General features: G+C 46.6%; 1 protein-coding gene across 1 annotated transcript in view; it reads left to right on the top strand.

The window, feature by feature from the left end:
• LOC135055182 (O-acyltransferase like protein-like) overlaps positions 1–15,052 on the top strand; it is an 84,591-nt gene that overhangs the window by 38,135 nt on the left and 31,404 nt on the right. The gene's annotated exons all lie outside the window — the stretch shown is intronic.

Genomic DNA, 15,052 nt, shown 5'->3' with positions numbered 1-15,052 from the left:
CTTAATGCCACACCCATTGTTGTAAGGCCACGCCCTTGCTGTGAGACCATGCTCACTTTTCCAGGAGAAATCTTAAGCAAAATGCCAGCACAATGAAGAGACTTTTTAGACCCAATCAGTAAGAAATAATGTACCTACTAAACAGCTCTGAAAGGAGCATTAGCGATGACTTCACTACTCGCTTGGAACCGTGCAGCGCTACTGCTACTGTGCAGACTTTTGACCTCTCATGTATGGCCGCCATGCCAGGCAGGGATCATTCAGAACCCTCTCCCGGTAATTTCTGCAGAGTATAGCCCATAGGAGAATGCATCTTAACCAAACATAGAGGGCCTAATTCAGACCTGATTGCAGCAGCAAAATTGTTCTCTAATGGGCAAAGCCATGTGCAGTGCAGGTGGGGCAGATATAACATGTGCAGAGAGAGTTAGATTTGGGTGGGGTGTGTTTAAACTGAAATCTAAATTGCAGTGTAAAAATAAAGCAGCCAGTATTTAACCTGCACAGAAACAAAATAACCCACCCAAATGTAATGCTCTCTGCACATGTTACATCTGGCCCCCTGCAGTGCACATGGTTTTGCCCATTAGAGAACAATATTGCTACTGTGATCAGGTCTGAATTAGGCCCAGCGATTATAGACTGTCTACATGATCAGTCGGGACAAAACTACACCCAAACCGAATATAAGCCACCTCATGCTTGATGATTTCCTGTAGTCAATGACACCATCTAACATTTTAAAATAAAATAAAGGCAAGGAGATATGATTGACGAATAAATAGAGTTCATAATTGTACTGTACATATCTTTGAATAGGCAAGCCAGAGGGTGGTCAAAAAAGCAAGTGCCCAGTCTGCCACAGCCGACACACTGGGAGCAATTGTGCACCCCATGGCGCAGCCTGATTTGTGGAGAAATCATCTCCCCTCTCTGAACCAGATAGAATACTCGCATTATAAGGTGCCAATGCTACTTTGCACTAGTTGTACACTCTTGGCTATTCTCCCTGAATCACTGTTCCTTAGCTAAAGGCAATGCTCAATAAAGATAAGATTGTGAAAACCATAACCACCAACAAAACACATCTTCAAATACTGTGGTTGGGGAAGAATACAAGCAGTAAAAAAGAGTAAGGACACACTCATAAACATTCCATATGTTATCTCCTTGCACCCTCCCACTAATTCCTTCTTGGATGCAAACCATATACACCCCAGCAGTCCTTATAACTAATCGCCTCTTAGTCTACCAATATTCCGGAGACCGCAGAGAACCCGGGTACTTATGCGGCTAATACAGCCCCTCGTTATCTTATGTAATGGAATCAACTTATTTGAAAGAGAAAAGGGCCCTGAAATGAGACTCGATGAAAATAAATGAGTATAAACAATTTTATATAAATTACAGAATGTAAAATATGTAAATAGATGTCTCTTGTGTGGATTAAATAATGTTGTGTATAGTTGCACTTTAGTATCTAGAGAGGTAATGCTTTATCCTGTCTAATTATGGGATTTTATTGAAGGTTTACAGACATTTAGTTGCAAGAGAAATATAATGAGTGGTATAATTTGAATGTGATTTATCTATTGCAAATTAGTACCAGGTCGTGAATGATCTCTGACATTCGTACGTGTGCTTTGTGTGAAGCTCTGGGTTTTTGATGTTCTTCTGGTAACTTTTTAGCATCGGCACGGCAAATATGTCAGAATATTACATAGCTGAAAGGTTTCTTCATGACTATATAGTAGACTTCAAAGAAGTTATTTCAATCAAAAAAGTTTTGTATAAACATTTACTAGCTAAAACATTTTAAAACATATGGGATGCTCTAACTGTTAATTGCACCCGATCTCCAAATGTTTGTTTTCCTTCATGCTGATTGCGCCCGGCAGCTTGGGTTTAGCCGCGTAAAACAGCTAAACCTGACCAAAGTGCTGGGCGTGATGCAAAAAGTGCAGTTTGGGCACCCAAATCGGTCACTTTTCGCTCATATCAGCTCGCTATCACCTCCGGGGGTTGGTGCGAGCTGAACTGCCGGCGACGGCAGATGTTCGTGCCCAAACGGACAGCCTTACGCATGTTTACCCTCTTTATATCACTTCAAAACACAAAAGTTCTCCTTCCACACAGATGCTGATTCTTCTGTCCACCCTTAGGGCTATAAGTTCCTTCCTGTGAGATTTATTTAATTTCTAGTTTGGAAAAATAGGATTTTAATTACCCACCAGTAAATCCTTTTCTTGTAGTCCGTAGAGGATACTGGGGTCCAATTAGTACCATGGGGTACAGACGGGTCCACTAGGAGCCATGGGCACTTTAAGAATTTGATAGTGTGGGCTGGCTCCTCCCTCTATGCCCCTCCTACCAGACTCAGTCTAGGAAACTGTGCCCAAGGAGACGGACATACTTTGAGAGAAGGATATATAAGGATAGTGGTGAGATCCTGAACCAGCACACACAACAATAGGAAAGCCAAGCTAACCAAACTTGAAAACAGGAACAGCAATGGCTGAACCAACATTACTTAACCAAGTATCATTGCAGGAAGAATGAAGCACTGGGCGGATGCCCAGTATCCTCTACGGACTACAAGAAAAGGATTTACCGGTAGGTAATTAAAATCCTATTTTCTCTTATGTCCTAGAGGATACTTGGGTCCATTTAGTACCATGGGGATGTACAAAAGCTCCCAAACCGGGTGGGAGAGTGCTGAGGTTTCCGCAGAACTGATTGACCAAACTAAAGGTCCTCAGAGGCCAAAGTATCTAACTTGTAGAACTTAGCAAACGTGTTCGAACCTGACCAAGTAGCTTCTTGGCAGAGCTGTAAAGCCAAGACACCCCAGGCAGTCACCCAGGAAGATTCCACCAACCTAGTAAAGTGGGCCTGTACAGATTTTGGACATGGCAAACCTGCTGTGGAATAAGCATGCTGGATAGTAAGCCTGATCCAGCGTGCAATAGACTGCTTTGAAACAGGGCACCCAATCTTATTGGGATCATAAAGAACAAACAGCGAGTCCGTTTTTCTGTGACGAGCTGTTCTCTTCACATACACCTTCGAAGCCCTCACAACATCCAAAGACTTTGTAGTAGCAGAAGTGTCGGTGACAACCGAAACCACAATAGGTTGGTTGATGTGAAACGCAGACACCACTTTAGGAAAAAATAGCTGATGAGTTCCGAGTTAAGCTCTGATCTCATGGAAAATTAAATAGGGACTATTATGAGACAAAGCCCCCAATTCCGACACACGTCTTGCTGAAGCCAAGACCAACAGTGTGACGGTCTTCCACGTAAATTTTTTTACATCCACCTCCTGTAACGGTTCAAAGCAGTCCGATTGGAGGAACTGCAGCACCACATTGTGATCCCAAGGTGCCGTTGGGAGGCACAAACGGAGGTTGGATGTGCAGAACACCTTTCAAGAACGTCTGGACCTCAGGGAGAGAAGCCAATTGTTTTTGAAAGAAAATGGACAAGGCCGAAATCTGGACTTTTATGGAGCCCAGACGTAGGCCCACATCCACACCTGCCTGCAGAAAAAGCAGGAAACGTCCCAGATGAAATTCCACCGCAGAACAATTTCTGCTCTCACAGAAGAGACGTATTTCTTCCAAATACGATGGTAATGCTTAGACGTTACCCCCTTCCTGGCCTGGATTATAGTCGGGATTGAGCTTCTTGTTAAACCAAGAGGCCATCATGTCGATCTGTGGATATCCCCATTGACTTGTCAAACACCTGAACACCTTCGGGTGAAGGCCCCACTCCCCCGGGCGCAGTTCGTGTCTGCTGAGGACATCTGCTTCCCAGTTGTCTGCACCCGGAATGAAGACCGCCGACAAAGCCACAGCATTTCTTTCTGCTCAGAGGAGAATTCTTGACACCTCTGACCTTGCTGCTCTGCTCTTCATTCCGCCCCGTCGGTTTATGTACGTCACTGCCGTCACATTGTCCGACTGGACCTGAATGGCCCGATCTTGAAGAAGATGCGAGGCCTGCAGAAGGGCGTTGTCTATGACCCTGAGTTCCAGAATTTTGATTGGAAGTACGACTTCCTGACTTGACCATCTTCCTTGAAACTGCACCCCTTGGGTGACTGCTCCCCAACCTCTGAGGCTTGCGTCAGTGGTTAACAGAATCCAGTTCTAAATTCCGAACCTCCGACCCTCAACGAGGTGAGAAGTCTGTAGCCACCACAGAAGGGAGATCCTGGCTTTTGGCGACAGACGGATCCTCTGGTGCATGTGAAGATGCGATCTGGATCATTTGTCCAACAGATCTAGCTGGAAGGGTCTTGCGTGAAACCTTCCATATTGAAGAGCAGGGTATTCAATTCCTTTGACACAGGAAAAGTGACTGAGGACTTCTTTTTTACATTAAAATAAGATTCCTCACTCTCCTCTGACACCTTATCAGGAGTATGCAGAACATTTCTGATAGCTTCTATAAGAGCCACTATTCCCTGTAACAGTACCACATCCCACCCCCCCTTCAGCGTCAGAGTCAGACCGCAGGATATGGGCCAGAGATCGCTTTTGCGGACAAATGGGCGGGGATTGAGATGCTGTCCTGGGGACTGAGTCTCTGCTCATAAACTCATCCACAGTCTGTTTTAAGTATTGCGTCTCTTTCTCATTGCGGGACAATTTTGTAGAAAAAGTGGAGATCATTCCTTTCAGAGAATTAACCCACTCTGGTTCAGCCCCGCTATTCTGGGAACCCTGAGTACCCAGTAGTGAGCCCCCTGGTGAAGAGGAACACTCCGCTGTACAAGAAACACACTCTTTGCCTGACATAATGTAAATGTGACAGCACACACACACAGGAAAAGGTTAAGCACAATTAACTCAAAAAGAGCCCTTCAGGGAGACACATAGTTGTTTGGAGCCAGCCCCCACCGCGCCCTCACTGCTAATGCCAAGCTTAGCTGGGTTGCAGACCAAGTACCTTGACAGGGGACCTAGTACACTAGTAATCGCTCCCCCCCTGCTATGACCCCCTGGTACCGCTGAGGTAATTTGGAGTCACACTGGAGGAGCTGCGCGTCCATGTCAGTCAGCGTCTGTGTCCACTGCAGAGGGAAAATGGCGCTGGTGAGCTGCTGGATCCTCTCATAGTGAAGCCCCGACCCTTCAATGGCACGCGGTCTTCCCGCTTTTTTAATAGTGGCTGAGGAATTTGGTGCTTAAATTGGACAGAACCGTTTTAAGGCTGTATTGACAGCATGGGTACCATGTACAGTGTACTGAGACGCAGTTGTGTACTGTGTCTGGAGACATATTCCACCCCGTACCCTTGTGCCACCATAATGGCCGGCACCCTGCTAACCAGGACGCCGGCTCAGTACTCACTACTCTTCATTCTTCTGGCTCTGTTAGGGATGGCGGCGTGCTGAGGGAATGTACGCTCGCCGTGGTGGGGCTTGCAAATGGTTCCCTCAGGAGCTCAGTGTCCTGTCAGCGGGGAACGGGACCATTAACCTTTCAAGAGGTTGGGCCGTTGGCCCCCCTAAGTCCCACGAAGCAGGCAGGCTGGTGCCAACCAGCCCTGCCTGAAAATAACAAACATATAAAATAAATGCAGAAAACTCTTCAGAAGCTTCCTTCAGCGTGACCGGCTCCTCCGGGCACATTTTCTAAACTGAGTCTGGTAGGAGGGGCATAGAGGGAGGAGCCAGCCCACACTATCAAATTCTTAAAGTGCCCATGGCTCATAGTGGACCCGTCTGTACCCCATGGTACTAAATGGACCCCAGTATCCTCTAGGACGTAAGAGAAACATCAGTTACTTCAGTGGCAACTTTTACAGATGGTCACTAATAATATTGTGGGTGTCTTTAATACAGCTATGAGCTAACTGCAGTGATTTAGCCCATCTTAGGATATTAGTGAAGGAGCTGCTTACTTATCCAGATGTTTGTATTAGAATATTTCACGATCACACCTTGAATTCTCTGCAGTGTTTTTATAAAGTGATTTTTGCGGACACGCCTTAGCAACGGCCCATGTAGTCCCTGCCTAGTACCTCAGGGGAGGGGGGTTATAAATCTTGCGGTTAGGGTGATCTCATTTCTCTTAATTTTACACACACAGTGACTCCACCCAAGTCATGTTCCCCCCCATGGGATTGGAGATCTTGGCAAAGACAATGACACAATATTAATGCAACTAAACATATGGCGGGGAATTCAAATCTTATTGCACCCCATATCTCCCGTCTAAAGTGATGGGAGATAGCGGGGCGATATTCAAATTCCCCGTTATCGCGTTGATCGCGCCCATTATAGTCGGGTTTAGGCACGCAAAGCACCTAAACCCGACTAAAGTAATAGGCGCGATCGTGTAAAGACCGGTTTGGGCACCCAAACCTGTCTCTTTACACGCATTTCAGCTCGCTACCCCCGGGGTAGCGAGCTTTTGCACCCTGTCGCACCCTCCGGCAGTAACTTTAGAATACTGCCGGCGGGCACGATCGCAGCCGGGAGGGGGGAGAGAACATTTGAATCTGGCCCATGGCATTCATCAATGGCACGAATACTGTCAATTGATGTAAAGCTATTGCACCAACAGTAATAGCATTGATGAAGCGGTAGATAGAACAATGGCAGTACTCACTAAGATGTAACCATTCCTCAGCTCCACCATCACGTGGCTGTGCAGTAAATACCATGATAAGAGTCATACCTCTTAAGTCTCTGGGTTGTCAAACCTAAGGGAAGAAATCATTAATTATATAACACCCCGGGGTTGGCGGGTATGTTAAGAGAGGTATCACAGGTGATTGGGTGGTTATGTGACAGGCCTTTCCTCTTGAAATGTTCTTCCCCATACCTTGTTTGTAGTACCTTGCTCAGAGAGGTAAGATAGATTGATATGAAACAGAAGTAAGTAAACAATTCCAACAGGATGTCTTTTTATTCAGCCGCAATGAATTGGATTGAGGATGATGATTGGTTAATTGGCAAAAATATTAGGTAATCACAAGAATAGGGCATAAAAAAAGATAAAGAAAGGACAATTGACTACAGTTCACATCACATTGGATCATTGAAGACGGCAAAAGACAATCAAATCACGGATATTTGCGTATTTCAATAATAAAATTTTTTACTAATTTGCCTTAGCTGTACTCAAACGGGCTGGTTGGTAAAATATGGCAATGCGCAGCTTGTCACAAATGGATACTTGGGCTAGGCACATGGTTTGCCTATTGCTCGTGACAATAACACTCAATCTGAACTCAATAACACTCAATCTGAACTTCTCTGATAGAGGTACTCACTAGCTGTTTCAGCGGTTCCATTTTACACAAGATGGCCGCGGCATCCGCGAATTTCAGCCTGGTAGTGTCCGATTCCTGGCTGCGATGCCTCACGCTCTCTCACCCGACTTTTTACTTCCTGGTAGCACCCTGCTGCTTCTGCTCTGCAGCGCTGCTCTCACCGCCCAGCCTGACCGTGTGGTTTGCATCCGTTACTCAGTTCCCGCTCCGCTCCTCACTTGGCGTGTCCAGCACCTCCAACCATTTCCATCAGACTCCTCCTTCTTTTTCCCAAAAGGCTCCTCTGCTCCCAGGCTGCCTTGTCCAATCCGCAGTCACCATCTGGAACATGTGATCGGACCAGGGTCCGTCCTTAACCCCTACTGTACCAGCAGATCACCTTCTCTGCTGCAAATACTGTAAGTTTACTTTTAAAGGGGCACACACACACTTTACAGGGTGCCACAATTAGTTCTGTAACAACATAAAGGCACCTGAATGTAGGCTGAGAACATCGTTCCTTATAATACACAAGTTTTTCTCATAATAGACCCCAAGGTGATGATGTCAGAGCTTACTAATTATCATTTATAAGCGTTGATATCAGAGTTTACTTTTTATATAGATATGATAAACAGTCATTTGTACAGAATTTTTAATAAAATCACTTTTTTAATACAGTATTCCATATTAAAACATAAAAGATGAATTCTACATATTAGTAGTAATAGTATTGGTTCCCACTTGTTAAATTTGGCTCATCTAAAAGTCAGTCACTTATACATAAGTTACACATTTATTAACTTCATTTCTTCTTTGCGGTATTTACTAATTTTCTGGCAAGAACTGACAGCACATTTTAATCTCGCTGAATGCTGGAAGTGACCCCACCTTTGTGTCCACATGTAAAGACTCTTTAATTAATAAGGTTTATTTGTGCCACCAACTTCAAACTTTCCCAGATAAGGAGAAGAAATGGGAAGTGGATGTGCGCTGCTGTTATAGGGAGCGGTGATTATAAGCAATATTATGATGTCTATCCCAAAATGTCAGCAAAGATGTCAATCTAATAGGGTCACCGAGGTTGCAAGAAAACACGGCTGATTACTGTTGCAAAGGCCGATATAATTTCAGCCCTCTCCCAGGTGACTCCACTTCAAGATGGCATTTTGATAAATCTAGCACAGCAGCGGCGGAAGTTAATGCCGTTGTAGAAAACACTAATTACTGTCCAACCCCCCCCCCCCACTTCAAAAATACATAAATCTGACTTTAGCGCATCGGCCTTCACTGCCCAAGTATAATGAATCATAATTGATTCATTTTAATACTATCAAGACATCCACTTACGTCCATGACCAAAACTAGGTGCAGCACGTCTGTCCGTCCATCCATTCCACCCCACCACCATATTAAATGGCTTTGGTTAGCCAATGAGCACATTATGAGGAGAGTCTTGGTAATCTGATAATAAAGTATTTTGATTATTCAAAATGATTAGTTTTGGGGCTACAGGCGACGGTTCGGTTTGGAAATGACAAAACTGCTCTAAAAAAATTAAATGTGTGATTAGCTTTATTTTAGAAGGTCACAAGAGAATGTGTTTAGATGTGAGTTACTGTGCAGGATATATTAACAGTTTTAAGGTGGTATTCTATTAGCTGTGATGGGCATCGGGTTTCAGCATTCAGGCCATTTCTCCGCCACTTTGTGTCCACCAGTAGATTTTTCCCAGCAGAGGATTTTTGCCCACATAGGTGCTCAGGAAAATCTGCAATGTTGGATTACAGTACTTAGCTGTAATGTGTGACTGCTGATTAAATGCCCCCTAATACTGAATTACAGGTTAAATGAAAGTGTATCCTTTACCTATACAAAGTGGATGTATCCAGGGGCATAGCTGGAACTTCGTGGGCCACATAGCAAGATATTGAATGGGCCCATGTCCCACATCTTCTTTAGAGACCACAGCAGTTATTCATTTTATGCCCCATAATAGTACCCTAGTTAATGCCCCATAATAGTGCCCAAGTTAATCTTCTGAACCATAGTAGAAGCCTTAGTTAATGTCATCCCGCATTATAGTGCCCTAGTTTATTTTATGAACCATAGTATCGCACTAGTTCACGTTATATCACATTATAGGGCTGCCAGTACACATTATGCAACACAGTATCCCCAATTCACATTATGACATAGGGTCCCCAGTTCATAGTATGCCATATTGCAGTGCACCTAGTTCATATTATGCCACATTATAGTGCCTCCACTTCATATTATGGAACACTATAGTGACTCCACCTCGTATTATGCCACATTACAGTGGCCCAGTACATATTATGTAACATTATAATGCCCTCCAGATCATTTTATACCGCATTGCAATGAGCAGGTCCAGGGGGTGTAACTAAATATATTGTAGGCCCCAAGGCAGAAGTTAGTAAGGACCCCTATGTATCACTCATATAACTATATCAGCTCTGGGCCTCATAGCAGCTGCACTCCCTGCACCTATGGTAGCTACGCCCTGTATATAACACATGTAACTGTGACAGGGAAGGTGGGCCCCTCTCAGCTCTGGGGCCCCATAGCAGCTGCACTCCCAGCACCTGTGGTAGCTACACCCTGTATATAACACATGTAACTGTGACAGGGAAGGTGGCCCCTCTCATCTCTAGGCCCCATAGCAGCTGTACTCCCTTGTACCTATGGTAGCTACACCCTTGTATATAACACATGTAACTGTGACAGGGAAGGTGGCCCCTCTCATCTCTAGGCCCCATAGCAACTGCACTCCCTGCACCTATGGCAGCTACACCCTGTATATAACACATGTAACTGTGACAGGGAAGGTGGCCCCTCTCATCTCTAGGCCCCATAGCAACTGCACTCCCTGCACCTATGGTAGCTACACCCTTGTATATAACACATGTAACTGTGACAGGGAAGGTGGCCCCTCTCAGCTCTGGGCCCCATAGCAGCTGCACTCCCTGCACCTATGGTAGCTACACTCTTGTATATAACACATGTAACTGTGACAGGGAAGGTGGCCCCTCTCAGCTCTGGCCCCCATAGCAGCTGCACTCCCTGCACCTATGGTAGCTACACCCCTGTATATAACACATGTAACTGTGACAGGGAAGGTGGCCCCTCTCAGCTCTGGGCCCCATAGCAGCTGCACTCCCAGCACCTATGGTAGCTACACCCTGTATATAACACATGTAACTGTGACAGGGAAGGTGGCCCCTCTCAGCTCTGGACCCATAGCAGCTGCACTCCCAGCACCTATGGTAGCTACACCCTTAGATGCAGCCATTTTGTGGGATGAACCAGTATTTTACCTGTCAGTTGATGGAGCTTGCAGTTTCCAGGGAAGATGAATATGTATACTCGTCAATACAGATTAAGGGCCTCATGTACATCTTCTATGTTTTTGGATCTGCACATGCACAGTGGCTGCACTGCGCAAATGCAGATCCGGAGCTATGATGTCGCTCGCAATGGCCCAAATGCCAGAGTATGATTGATACGCTGCTGGTGTTTGGGGGGCAGTGACAGGTAGCGTCGTAGAAAATGGAGAGTTGACAGCCCTGTTTTCTGGGCGTGCTGAAGCCAGTTGCGGCGTTCTTGAATGCAGCTTCACTGGAGCTGGCACCATGATTTCAATGGATATCCTGAGTAACCTGAGGGTTACTCAGTTCAGTGACGTCACTAGGGGGGTGGGGCTGCTACCAGGTGACACCCCCCAAGGGGTGACACAAAAATGCAGGCTCCTCTTCAGTGAGAGGAACATTAGAGTAACATTACATGCAGCACTCGGCTCCTATCACAGTGTAGGAGCCGACACTGCAGACAGGCTTTGGGAGCAGGCCAGCATCTCTGGGAGCCCCCGGAGTGCCGAAAATGGGAGTTAGTCAGTGAGACCACGCCCTTTCAACAAAGTCACACCCTGACTATGAAACCACGCCCCTTTTCAGTCACACCGGGTGTCATCACGGCTAGTGACTTCCCTGACTCAGTTGAGCCCCGGAGTGACGAAAATGGGAGTTAGTCAGTGAGACCACGCCCTTTCAACAAAGTCACACCCTTACTATGAAACCACGCCCCTTTTCAGTCACACCGGGTGTCATCACGGCTACTGACTTCCCTGACTCAGTTGAGCCCCGGAGTGATGAAAATTGGTGTTAGTCAGTGAGACCACGCCCTTCCAACAAAGCAGAAGTGTCGGTGACAACCGAAACCACAATAGGTTGGTTGATGTGAAACGCAGACACCACTTTAGGAAAAAATAGCTGATGAGTTCCGAGTTAAGCTCTGATCTCATGGAAAATTAAATAGGGACTATTATGAGACAAAGCCCCCAATTCCGACACACGTCTTGCTGAAGCCAAGACCAACAGTGTGACGGTCTTCCACGTAAATTTTTTTACATCCACCTCCTGTAACGGTTCAAAGCAGTCCGATTGGAGGAACTGCAGCACCACATTGTGATCCCAAGGTGCCGTTGGGAGGCACAAACGGAGGTTGGATGTGCAGAACACCTTTCAAGAACGTCTGGACCTCAGGGAGAGAAGCCAATTGTTTTTGAAAGAAAATGGACAAGGCCGAAATCTGGACTTTTATGGAGCCCAGACGTAGGCCCACATCCACACCTGCCTGCAGAAAAAGCAGGAAACGTCCCAGATGAAATTCCACCGCAGAACAATTTCTGCTCTCACAGAAGAGACGTATTTCTTCCAAATACGATGGTAATGCTTAGACGTTACCCCCTTCCTGGCCTGGATTATAGTCGGGATTGAGCTTCTTGTTAAACCAAGAGGCCATCATGTCGATCTGTGGATATCCCCATTGACTTGTCAAACACCTGAACACCTTCGGGTGAAGGCCCCACTCCCCCGGGCGCAGTTCGTGTCTGCTGAGGACATCTGCTTCCCAGTTGTCTGCACCCGGAATGAAGACCGCCGACAAAGCCACAGCATTTCTTTCTGCTCAGAGGAGAATTCTTGACACCTCTGACCTTGCTGCTCTGCTCTTCATTCCGCCCCGTCGGTTTATGTACGTCACTGCCGTCACATTGTCCGACTGGACCTGAATGGCCCGATCTTGAAGAAGATGCGAGGCCTGCAGAAGGGCGTTGTCTATGACCCTGAGTTCCAGAATTTTGATTGGAAGTACGACTTCCTGACTTGACCATCTTCCTTGAAACTGCACCCCTTGGGTGACTGCTCCCCAACCTCTGAGGCTTGCGTCAGTGGTTAACAGAATCCAGTTCTAAATTCCGAACCTCCGACCCTCAACGAGGTGAGAAGTCTGTAGCCACCACAGAAGGGAGATCCTGGCTTTTGGCGACAGACGGATCCTCTGGTGCATGTGAAGATGCGATCTGGATCATTTGTCCAACAGATCTAGCTGGAAGGGTCTTGCGTGAAACCTTCCATATTGAAGAGCAGGGTATTCAATTCCTTTGACACAGGAAAAGTGACTGAGGACTTCTTTTTTACATTAAAATAAGATTCCTCACTCTCCTCTGACACCTTATCAGGAGTATGCAGAACATTTCTGATAGCTTCTATAAGAGCCACTATTCCCTGTAACAGTACCACATCCCACCCCCCCTTCAGCGTCAGAGTCAGACCGCAGGATATGGGCCAGAGATCGCTTTTGCGGACAAATGGGCGGGGATTGAGATGCTGTCCTGGGGACTGAGTCTCTGCTCATAAACTCATCCACAGTCTGTTTTAAGTATTGCGTCTCTTTCTCATTGCGGGACAATTTTGTAGAAAAAGTGGAGATCATTCCTTTCAGAGAATTAACCCACTCTGGTTCAGCCCCGCTATTCTGGGAACCCTGAGTACCCAGTAGTGAGCCCCCTGGTGAAGAGGAACACTCCGCTGTACAAGAAACACACTCTTTGCCTGACATAATGTAAATGTGACAGCACACACACACAGGAAAAGGTTAAGCACAATTAACTCAAAAAGAGCCCTTCAGGGAGACACATAGTTGTTTGGAGCCAGCCCCCACCGCGCCCTCACTGCTAATGCCAAGCTTAGCTGGGTTGCAGACCAAGTACCTTGACAGGGGACCTAGTACACTAGTAATCGCTCCCCCCCTGCTATGACCCCCTGGTACCGCTGAGGTAATTTGGAGTCACACTGGAGGAGCTGCGCGTCCATGTCAGTCAGCGTCTGTGTCCACTGCAGAGGGAAAATGGCGCTGGTGAGCTGCTGGATCCTCTCATAGTGAAGCCCCGACCCTTCAATGGCACGCGGTCTTCCCGCTTTTTTAATAGTGGCTGAGGAATTTGGTGCTTAAATTGGACAGAACCGTTTTAAGGCTGTATTGACAGCATGGGTACCATGTACAGTGTACTGAGACGCAGTTGTGTACTGTGTCTGGAGACATATTCCACCCCGTACCCTTGTGCCACCATAATGGCCGGCACCCTGCTAACCAGGACGCCGGCTCAGTACTCACTACTCTTCATTCTTCTGGCTCTGTTAGGGATGGCGGCGTGCTGAGGGAATGTACGCTCGCCGTGGTGGGGCTTGCAAATGGTTCCCTCAGGAGCTCAGTGTCCTGTCAGCGGGGAACGGGACCATTAACCTTTCAAGAGGTTGGGCCGTTGGCCCCCCTAAGTCCCACGAAGCAGGCAGGCTGGTGCCAACCAGCCCTGCCTGAAAATAACAAACATATAAAATAAATGCAGAAAACTCTTCAGAAGCTTCCTTCAGCGTGACCGGCTCCTCCGGGCACATTTTCTAAACTGAGTCTGGTAGGAGGGGCATAGAGGGAGGAGCCAGCCCACACTATCAAATTCTTAAAGTGCCCATGGCTCATAGTGGACCCGTCTGTACCCCATGGTACTAAATGGACCCCAGTATCCTCTAGGACGTAAGAGAAACATCAGTTACTTCAGTGGCAACTTTTACAGATGGTCACTAATAATATTGTGGGTGTCTTTAATACAGCTATGAGCTAACTGCAGTGATTTAGCCCATCTTAGGATATTAGTGAAGGAGCTGCTTACTTATCCAGATGTTTGTATTAGAATATTTCACGATCACACCTTGAATTCTCTGCAGTGTTTTTATAAAGTGATTTTTGCGGACACGCCTTAGCAACGGCCCATGTAGTCCCTGCCTAGTACCTCAGGGGAGGGGGGTTATAAATCTTGCGGTTAGGGTGATCTCATTTCTCTTAATTTTACACACACAGTGACTCCACCCAAGTCATGTTCCCCCCCATGGGATTGGAGATCTTGGCAAAGACAATGACACAATATTAATGCAACTAAACATATGGCGGGGAATTCAAATCTTATTGCACCCCATATCTCCCGTCTAAAGTGATGGGAGATAGCGGGGCGATATTCAAATTCCCCGTTATCGCGTTGATCGCGCCCATTATAGTCGGGTTTAGGCACGCAAAGCACCTAAACCCGACTAAAGTAATAGGCGCGATCGTGTAAAGACCGGTTTGGGCACCCAAACCTGTCTCTTTACACGCATTTCAGCTCGCTACCCCCGGGGTAGCGAGCTTTTGCACCCTGTCGCACCCTCCGGCAGTAACTTTAGAATACTGCCGGCGGGCACGATCGCAGCCGGGAGGGGGGAGAGAACATTTGAATCTGGCCCATGGCATTCATCAATGGCACGAATACTGTCAATTGATGTAAAGCTATTGCACCAACAGTAATAGCATTGATGAAGCGGTAGATAGAACAATGGCAGTACTCACTAAGATGTAACCATTCCTCAGCTCCACCATCACGTGGCTGT

This window comes from Pseudophryne corroboree, chromosome 1 (assembly GCF_028390025.1).
Source record: "Pseudophryne corroboree isolate aPseCor3 chromosome 1, aPseCor3.hap2, whole genome shotgun sequence".
Taxonomy (NCBI): Eukaryota; Metazoa; Chordata; class Amphibia; order Anura; family Myobatrachidae; genus Pseudophryne; species Pseudophryne corroboree.
Note: the sequence above shows the minus strand (reverse complement) of the source record. Positions and strands in the feature narration are given on the sequence as shown.